The sequence below is a fragment of the Micropterus salmoides genome, unplaced genomic scaffold, assembly GCF_014851395.1.
Source record: "Micropterus salmoides isolate LMB-PRFRI ecotype aquatic unplaced genomic scaffold, ASM1485139v1 Ms_hic_scaffold_19, whole genome shotgun sequence".
NCBI lineage: Eukaryota > Metazoa > Chordata > Actinopteri > Centrarchiformes > Centrarchidae > Micropterus > Micropterus salmoides.
The window spans coordinates 17,108,857-17,118,937 of NW_024041039.1; the positions used below are offsets into that span (position 1 = coordinate 17,108,857).

At 42.4% G+C, this 10,081-nt stretch overlaps 1 long non-coding RNA gene across 1 annotated transcript in view; it reads right to left on the reverse strand.

Annotated features, from left to right (window-relative positions):
* The window catches only part of LOC119910972, an 89,309-nt gene extending 83,918 nt beyond the window's left edge, over window positions 1–5,391 (reverse strand). Inside the window, exons 1-2 of the long non-coding RNA XR_005445729.1 lie at window positions 5,293–5,391; window positions 5,104–5,196 (exon numbers count right to left, since the gene is read on the reverse strand). This is a non-coding gene — a long non-coding RNA (uncharacterized LOC119910972). The remainder of the gene's footprint in view (window positions 1–5,103; window positions 5,197–5,292) is intronic.
* Window positions 5,392–10,081: the final 4,690 nt, after the last annotated feature.

Genomic DNA, 10,081 nt, shown 5'->3' on the forward strand with positions numbered 1-10,081 from the left:
AATACAAAATTATATCCCAACCACATATATCAGTGGTTGCAAAATTTTTGGATTGTGACCTCTTAAAATAAAGTAATGCCTTAAAGTCAAAGTATGCAGAATTTCATACAAAAAAGTAAAAAGTTGTTATGCTTTTTTATCAGGTGAGCCCACAGATTTATCTCGACCACAGGATGGAAAGCCAAGCATAAACAATTTCTTACTGGTAGTTGTGATGTTAAAGTTGGCCAAATTTCAAAATCACATTTTGTGCGGTTAAGATGTGCGAAGATCCTTCACTTTCAAAGGGACCCGCAATAGTGCAAAGTGGTGAGGACAGTCAAGACGTTTTACAGACTGTGGCGTGTAGATTTAAGAGCAGAGGAGCTTGAGTGCTGAAGTGCTGAGGCATTTACAAGCCGCTGCCACATCATGAAGGACAAGTTAATGGGTAGCAGAGAGGAGGTGGATTATAATGCACTCTGTGGCACAGGTCCAGGCGGGTGACTTTTGACTGTTTAACAGGAATCTCAACCTTGCCGATGAGGACGCCCACAGAAAAGGGAGGACAACAAAGGAGAGAAACTGACAGCAAAGAGGGAGGAAGTAATGAAGAGGTAGAGAGACAGTAAGAAAGATGATACAGAGGTTGTGGGGTTAGTTAATGTTGCCACAGAGTGCTTAGCTCAATCCAAGTCCACCTCAGCTCTTGTTTCAAAGCTTGGGTAATGGACATCAAACCTCTGGCACCGTCTCCGAAGCCAGGGAAATTAAAGTTTTCCAAACTCCTGACTTGGCAGGAGCTGCGGCAAATGATTCCTTTCACCTGAAAGGGAGGGAGGGAGGGTGACGTTGCAGTGAAAGTAACGTCACTGGCGGAGCTCTCTCAAGCCATTTCAGAAGCAGCTTGAACTGGAATCACAACACAGGAAACAAACCACGGAGGGTGTGACTTGCCAGCATCAAATCTATTGTATGTCACATTTCTATGACTCAAGCTGATAAACTACAAATTACTATCTCACATTACCCTAACTGCCCTCTCTTTCTCTGGCAGTATGGCAGGCTGTGTCTCGTGCCAGTGTCTCCCCTCTGTCGGCATCACTATCGTTTAAACTAACACAGACGACCCGCTGCCCAAAACGAGTCAGGCAGAGTGATCCCTTGTGCCTGCTTTTATTACCTTGTTGACACCAGCTGCTAGTTTTAAGCACTTTTAAATGCTGAGTCTGAGTGGTGGCTCAAATCACAGAATTAATGCCGTTATTCCTGCCCAGCTTTCTTTTTGGCAGTGCTTTTAAGCCCCAGACTTAACAACAAGCCTGGGTTTTATGCATTCAGACAGCTGGTGGGAATAAGGCAGTTGCCAGTGGTATAAAACAGTGTGAGTGTGTATGTGTGTGTGTGTTTATAAATGTGGTCGGTGTGTGCCTTCGCGTGTGGGAGGGCATCTGAATATTAAAAACTGTCTTTTAAAAGTTGCTTGTCCGTGGTCCAAATATTAAAATTGCACATTTGTCACATTGGTCAGTCTTTGTAAACAAGGATTTATCTCTCATGCTCAGTATTTGGCATTAATAAAGGTGATTAAAATGCGGTGGAAATGTGACATACTGGAAACCAAATGTTGCAGATTCCTCCTTCCTCCTCACCAGTTTGACACTTAACTTCCACTCTCTCCACACTGGCACGCTTCATTACTACTACGCCTGTGTGAAGTCACTCGCCACTTCTTGCACACCACCTCCACCACCACACAACCACACTCATGAAAGTGTGCATTCCCGTGTGCCCTCCCCCTCCCCTGCACACACACTTTCCCTCACTTCACACACACAAACTAAGCAATGCTATCTAGCAGCTGTACCTCTCCTTATGTGCAGAGAGTGTTGATCCCAGTTCTTCTCTCGCACACAGTGAACATATGTCAGTCAGAAACAAGGCAGACTCTGTATTCCTTCTTCTGAATAAAAAGTTTGCATCTCTTTTTGTATAGCGCCGTCTGAATTCTCCTCTGCCCCATGTAGAAAGACCCTACCTGATCAGTAGAGGTGACCTTGGTGTGACTGTGTGGATGCGTGTATTCAAATGTGTAAGCATGCATGTGCATGTGATTACAAAGGGAGGATCTGAAATGCCTTAGGTAAAACAAATACAGACTCTGATAGATGCCAGCAACACCTGTCTGATTTACATTTCCTAATTGCAAATGAATTACCAAAGAAACATCGCACCAGCACAGACAGGCAAAACGACACAGAGACGAGTTCTACCTGAAGGGGAAAGTGTTTTTCGCAGAAATATTTACAGGAGGCTTAGAAAACGTCCACATAAGCCAGCAGTCCACTGAAGTTTGTTTGAATGTATGTAGAAATGCAAATGTATGTGTACATACATTAGCAACTGTGGCGTTTACACACAAGCTTTGACTCTGCAATGTGAGACAGCAAAAATAAGTCTGTGTACAATCTTTTGTGTACAACACAGAGCCCCTTTTACCATTTCATAGGCAACTTGCACTGCAAAGTTTTCCTGAGACTCATGATAGTCATGTCCCTCGCCTACCTGTGACTTTCTGCTCTTTGCTGTATTTTAAACATGTATACATCTACTCATTGTCTTCATTTTATAATTCATTAAATGTAGAATTAAGATAACAAACCTAAGCCTGTAATATGACTGAGGGGTGCACGATATGGCCAAAAATGTTGTGTAATGTCATATCATTCGATATCGATAATTATCACAATCAATGCAAAATCATAATTTCTGTCAAGTTTATAGGCAGATTTTTGCTCTTGAGTGAATGTTGAACTATTCTTTATGGTCAGAACATGACAAAAACTTTATGCCAAACAGTGCATCACAAATCTGAGGTAGAATATTCAAAACAGTTAAGACTCCTCAACAAAACAAAATAAATAATTGTTTGGGATTCAAATAAATGAAATTAAAAAATTTTTGACAGTTATTGAGGAATCAGGATAATTATCATTATTGTTTTATTGTCCAGCCCTAATATGATTATAATATAATGTTCCTTAAAGCTGGGGAATGGCAACATTGGAGAACTAGCAAGAGACAGCTAGATTTTGCAATCTACCTTCAAGTCTCTCTCCAAAGCCACTCTCCCAAAATGCATTTACAAACGCAGTGAGTGCACGGGCAGAGTGCGTGTAGTTAGGCAGGTAGGTACACAGGCAGTTAGGCAGGTAGCCACAGATACTGGATTTTTTTCATTTTTGTGTCAGACCAATTGATTTATTGATGGGTGGGGTGTAAAGACAATTTCAACAAGTATAACAAAAATGCCTCTGAAATAAATTGCCTACCCCATCTATAACAATCAAACAATCATGACCAAGGATGCAACTAACAATTATTTTCATTCTTGTCATCAAATTGTCCTTTTGTGTCCAATCAACAAGTCTTAAATCCAAATACATTCGGTTTACTATTACAAGGTTTATCATTTATTTATAGGGGACACTGAATGTACATTGAAACATAAATGACAGCTAAACACCTAAAATTAAAAAAAAAAAAAGTGCTAAACAAAGGTGTGAATTCATGTTGTGTAGCTACTGTATGGCTATAAATTCTTTATTCATCATGTTTCAAACTCAAACGCACCACTTTCCCACTCTCAGCTGCCATCTGAGGTGAGAAATGATCCTGAGGGTCCAAAACAGGTCCAACAGGTTCAGGCTGAAAGCCAAACAACCTGAAGGCCCCCCTGCCCTAACTTCAGGACAACAACAGCAATCAACACCTGTCCTGATGATGTCATGCTCTCAAAGGTATCCCATCCTTGCCTGAAGCCATATTCAGTTCTTAACCTCCCTCTTCTTCACGTCTCCATGCCATCTATGAAACTATACACTTCCTGTTCCCATTATTCACCTCTAGTGAGCATTGCTGATCTCAAATACACCTCAAAATTAACGTAACATCCCATTTAACTTAAAACTGAGTTGAGTTGTTAAAGATAGAGCAGGAAATGACAAAACACTGATAAAACATCAACAAGAGTAAAGAGAGGAAGGCCAAAAGGCTCAGGTGACACCGGTGGATGTGGATATTTGTTGTGCATGCACAAGCATGTACAGTAACTACGTGTCCACTAAGGTGTGTCTTTGTGTGAGTGTGTGTGTAAAGAAAAACAGAGGGATGAAAGTAGAATAGAATAGAAACACATGTTTGCTCCTTTTATCTAAACTTTTCTTGTTTCTGAGATTAGAGGTGTGTTGCGGTAGCAAGCCGGTCGTCTTTGATTTGGGAGCATGGCGCTATCACCGCCAAGCACAATGACACCACACACACACACACACACACACACACACACACAACCCAAGCAGCGGGAAACAAGAGAGGAGCAGCTGTGAGTTGCACTCATCAGTTCAGATTGAGGGAGACACAGGCAGGCTGGTAAACAGACACAGATGTACGGAGCTGAGCAGAACAGAGAGTGGGAGAAAGAGGAAGGTCACCCTTTCACAATGGGAAGGTAGCGGCAAAGTCAACAACACTTACTGCATGCCTAAAGCTACTGTAAAAAATCAAAAAACAGGCTGGTCAATGTGGCAAATGTCTATTATTTTGCCATTGTCGAGTGAAAGCTTGCGCTATTATTTTGGTGAAAATATGATTTTTAAGTGAATAGGGACTAACTAACGTTCGATTTGTGCTTTTTCATCTGACTTACACAACATTTCCGCAACAATGGCCACAGCTTGAACCACTGGGATGCTTCCACATGTCAAATTGTTATCATCCCTTCTCATGTGACACACACACACACACACACACACACACACACACACACACTCACACACACCTTTGTCAGCTGTTGCCTCCCCTGAGGGTAACACCCCACCTGGGAGCTCAATCCTGTCAATGCTCACTATCTCAGTTTCCCTTTCAGTCTAGTATGTTCTCTCTCTTGTTACACCCATTCCCAGAGTCGTCGTCCCCCCCCCCCCCCCCATTCCCCCACCGCCGCCCCTCCGGGGTCAGTACTAACTGCAGTCACAGCTTTAGATACTTGAGAAGGGAGCAGCACAGTGGCGTGATGAGGGATCATTCTCTAACATGATGAGAGTGAGAATGAGAAAATGTACTTACAGGGATTAAGAGAAGAGGGGGAAACAAAATGACACCTATCTCTCATCACCCATATTTTGTCGCAGAACGGATGGCTTAAGTCTTTGTTGACACCTATAGAGAATGAAGAGTACATGTTAGAGATATTGTGAACTTTACTTTCCCCAAAAGTGTATTTATATATTTTTTTAATTAATCTTTCATATGTACCTTCACTGCGTGACAGACCAGGGGTCGCTGCCCTGCAGGATTGTTGGTTGAGGAGCTGGTCAGTCCAGGTTTGACAGGCTCTTCTGTATCAGAATAAAGCACAGTATGTCAGTGGATTATTATGCGTTTCAACTGTAATTTCAAGCCTTCTCACTCCCTGTGGACTCTGCTCTGACAGAAAAAAATCACATTGCCATGTTTTCATAGAAAGTGAGATGCTCTGGAGTGAACTCCATGAACTGCCACTCACTTTCCTTGTTTGCTTTTTTTCCAGTTCTTAAAGAAACAAGCTAGTTGTTACTATGCGCTGCCACAGTTACAAACAGTTGCAAACTGTTACAAATACTTCCAGTGAAGGCTTAATCATTGTAGCCTCCAGTAATGTGTAACCAGTCTAAGGTAAACATTTACCTGCAGAACTGATCATGCATTAATGACTGATCAGCACCTGGAGCTAAACCATTCTCCGGTTCCTGACTTAACATGCTAATAAGTTGTCCAGGTGTGCGTGTATGTGAGCGCACACACACACACACACACACACACACACACACACACACACACTGGGATGTTTGTAGCCCGCAGGAGGTAGAAGTGAAAGACCACCAACTGAACAACGGACCAGGTGGTGAAATCAAAGAGGAGACAAGTCGGTCCAGCAACTTTTATCCTAAAAGCAGCCAAACTTCAGGGAGTTGAATCTGTACTCTTTGCAGCTGCTGCTAAAAACATCTGAGGCTCTGAGAGACAAACATGTTGCAGTCAAACAGTAACAACATTATTTTTTTGCAGTGTTTCCTATGTTTAATCCATTCCAGATAGATGCATCTGCACCAAATATTATTTTTGCAATGTCAAAAGTCTGTGGAAAATGCAGCCATGAGTGCTGAATATTTAAACATCTTGTATGTGACTTCCCTAAAGTTGGGGTGGCTGTGGCTCTCATCGTGGTAGCGCGGTCATTCACTTATCAGCAGGTCAGTGGTTCGATCCCTGTATCCACCAGGCTACATGTGGAATTATCCTTGGGCAAGACACTGAACCCCCAATTGCTGAATCTATTTGTGTTTCACAGTGTGTGACGGAAATACTAGAAAGGCGCTATACCGAACATTTACCAAGTTAGCTCATGGATGCAATGCTGTTTTCTGGCAGACACCTAAAGCAAGTGTTATACTTTCTGTGTCGAGTACCAAGGGATCAGAGGGTGTACGCGTAGGCTCTGTGCGTACATCTGCGTGCCTCCTAATTGTGACCCACTACACTACCAGGGCACCAAACAATGTAGCTGCGCTGTGTGGAACAAGTCCGCCAAGCTGACTCCACAAAGTAGCATAAACAGAAGTAGTCCGCCTCCATGGTGTCCGCAGCTGTCCATGTACGCGTCCGCTCCAAAATATATTCGAGGCTCAAGTGTGAGATGCTAGAGCACCCCACCGTCTCCCAGAATTAGGGTTATCTCAGCTTGAGCAGAGTGGTGGCTACAGAGTGGCATTAAATGACCTTGTATTGATTTAAAATAAAGTATAAAATACAAAAATACAAAGTAAAAAAAAGCCAGGATATCTCAGCCTCTGCTGCTTCAATTTTGACCGTTTTTTTGTAGCTTGTCTTTTGTGAGTCCCCCACCTTTATAGAAGTGTAATACTACCCCTTTCCTATATAGTTAAGAGTGCGGAGAGTTGTTGGTTATGGCTAAGCTTCCACCTTACTGCCGTCTTATTAAATCAAAGTGCCTTTCAATCCATACCACTTAAGATTGGTTCCTCACTGTCTGATGTCCCAATCATGCTGTTTTAACAGGAAACACATTACATTGAGGAAGCAATGACACCAGCACCTTTAAGGTTGGGGAAAGATCATACAGATAAAAGAAAAGCCAACATTACTTGTTTGACTGTGAGGAAATACTGCACACGCCCATCCGCCAGCCCAAACATCATAACCTTACTTTCTGAATTGCTAAGGGCGCACTGCTTTGTGCATTGGCACTGACACTGCAGAACGGTCCATTACGAGTGTAATTCCTAGGGATATTGTGCTGGGGCCACCATAATTAAATTCTCCACCTGTGAGAAACACTGCTTTTATTTTTTCTGTCATCAAGTGTGAACAAGTTACACAAGTCAGTTGAGAGATGCAACTTTTCCTTCTTTACTCCTACCATCACCTTGAAAGCAAAGCAGGCATTGAGACTCTGGTAGACCCACGACATATTCTCATTTAGCGGCTCCGCTGTTGTGGGATGTCATGGCTATTAATTCTATCTGAGCTTCATTAATCCACATTTTCCCATCCAGCCCCCCTGTCCTTAATCATCATTTCAGCCTTTGCCAGCATGGCCTCTGGTGGCCAAATACATCTAGGGTCGCAATGTGTTCCCTTAGCACTCTGGGAGTTTATGCACACATACACATACATACAAAACCCAGATAATAAAACAGGTCATCCATCTCAATCACACAGTATTGGACCCATGTCATTACATTCCCTCTCACTGGGGTGAAGCAAAGAAAGTTTCACGCACAAATGAACTCTCACTGACAACTGCTACAGTGCATGGAGAGCCATTACAGACTAAAAGTGACAACACTTTGTGACATCCACTAGACCAAATTCATCTTGTATGGCACTCCAGTGTGATATCTGATTTGTGAAGACACTGAAGGTCAATCAGCTGTGAGGGGAGAGGGAGGTCAAACCAGAATCAGACAAGGAAGGCTTTAGAAACGCTAGCTGTTAGAAGAAGAAAAAAAGGAACCTACGCTGGCAATTGAGTGGTGGTGAAAGAACTGAAGACTATCAAGACTGTCTTAGCACAGCTCAGTCCAGGTGGGCGATTGGTTAGAACCCGCTTATTGTTCCAGCAGATCTGAGCTGTTTGTCGTTATCTGAATACCAAATGGTTCCAATTTGCTGCGTGTGGGTGGGGGGGGGTTGAATACCGCGGAGGGGGCCAACACACACAATGGAAACTGGAGAGGGTAATCTGATGGAAATCTCTGAATGTTCCTCTCCCTACTTGCTAAAGGTTAGCCTGCTTAACTGCCTGTCTGCTGGATGGTTGCTTGTTATTCATTCAGAGAGACAGACAGACAGAAGCACATGAGAGAACAGGTGCATGCGTACGAGGAAATCAAGATGGTGGGTGGTAGTTTTGTCAGTTTCGAATGGAAAAAGTAATATCAGTTTGTTTTGCCTTCTCTGTGAGATCTCATTAGGGCTGTACATAGCGATTATTTTTTAAGTCGATCAATCTAACGATTATTTTTTTGATTAGTCGATTAATCTAACGACTAATTTTGTGTATTCTAAAGATAACAAAATGTTGCCTATTACTTGATTAACATGCCAATTTATCCAAAATCAATATCAAAAACATGTCTAATCAATAAATCAATATTTTAATCAATCATCCTGATGAAGCACATTAGAATAATGACAATAGCAGCATATCTTAAAATAAATCAAATTTCCACGTCGCCGATGTGTTGTGATAATAACAATAACAGACATTAATAGGCTACTTTACTTAAAACTTTAAATGTTTCTGACATGGATTTATTTCAATAATGAGTAATGCAGTATGATAATCACAGGCAAACGGGCAGATTTCTGCACGTGGGGAAAAGAAAATTACTGAAACAACTCACAGACACAGATAGTCTGTACTGTTAGTTTCAGCTGTTTTCTCGCTCATTTGTGGTCGTTAAATAAACAGAAAATATAAAACGGCCGAACGTTAGCTGACACACGTGTAAGGTTACGAAAAACTGGTTAGAAATTACTTTTAACATGAAGGCGATGAAGAAATACTGATAATGCTGATAATGTGCCATGCTTGTGTGGAAACAAAGTAAAGTAAACACAATTTGCGGGACAGCCGTTGCCGTCTAGATAAAGTGCACCGGGATACTTTCGCTTCATGTGTTCATGCCGCTTCACATATTCGTGGACAGCAGTTGTGCTGCAGTAAAGCTCACGGAGAACCACGTTGTTGAGTGTCTAAAATCCTCCCAAACTTTCAGTTTGACAGTCGAAGGTGTGGTCTTGTCCGGGGGAACACCGGATGCAGTGACGCTTCGACGCACATAATGGAAGTTGACGTATTTACATAATCGATTAATCGCCGCAGCCCTAGATCTGATATTGAAAAGGTTTCCCCTCAGTTGATGTTTGACTTTTGACTCATCAGATCAGTTGGCCTTTGACCTCTAGATACTTCAGCAGTGCCTGTCAACTAAGTCTAACAACTCTGCCTACCTCTCCAATTAGATTCTTCTTTTCTCTCACGCGCACACCAGCACAAGCAAATCATTCCACCATACATATAAAAGCCATTTCACCTCTCTAATGCAGATAGCACATACAGTGGGAAGGCAATGGATTGGTGGGTTGGGGAGGGGGGGGGGGGGGGGGTATCTGTCTGCATCACAAGGCTGTAAGCACATAGAATAAGTGTCACTGAGCACAGCCAAAAGCTCTTAGCATTGGGACAGAGCAGATGTTAAGAGTAATGACAGTGGAGATTACCCAATAATTGTAGCAGCATAAATCATTTCAGAGGGGGGGAGAAAGAAGGAGAGAAGGGGAAAAGAGGGGAGAAGAGGAGGAGGGATGGAACAAAGGAGGATGGACCATGGTTAAGGCAAAGAACACCTTATTGTTGGTTTGTAAATGTAAAAAGAGAACCATTTATATGCTCAGCTATTTCATTTTTCTAAATGTTTATGGCCAGACAGCTCATCTGTAGTTGCATAAAAGAGGGCAGAAGCTTCCAGAAATGAGT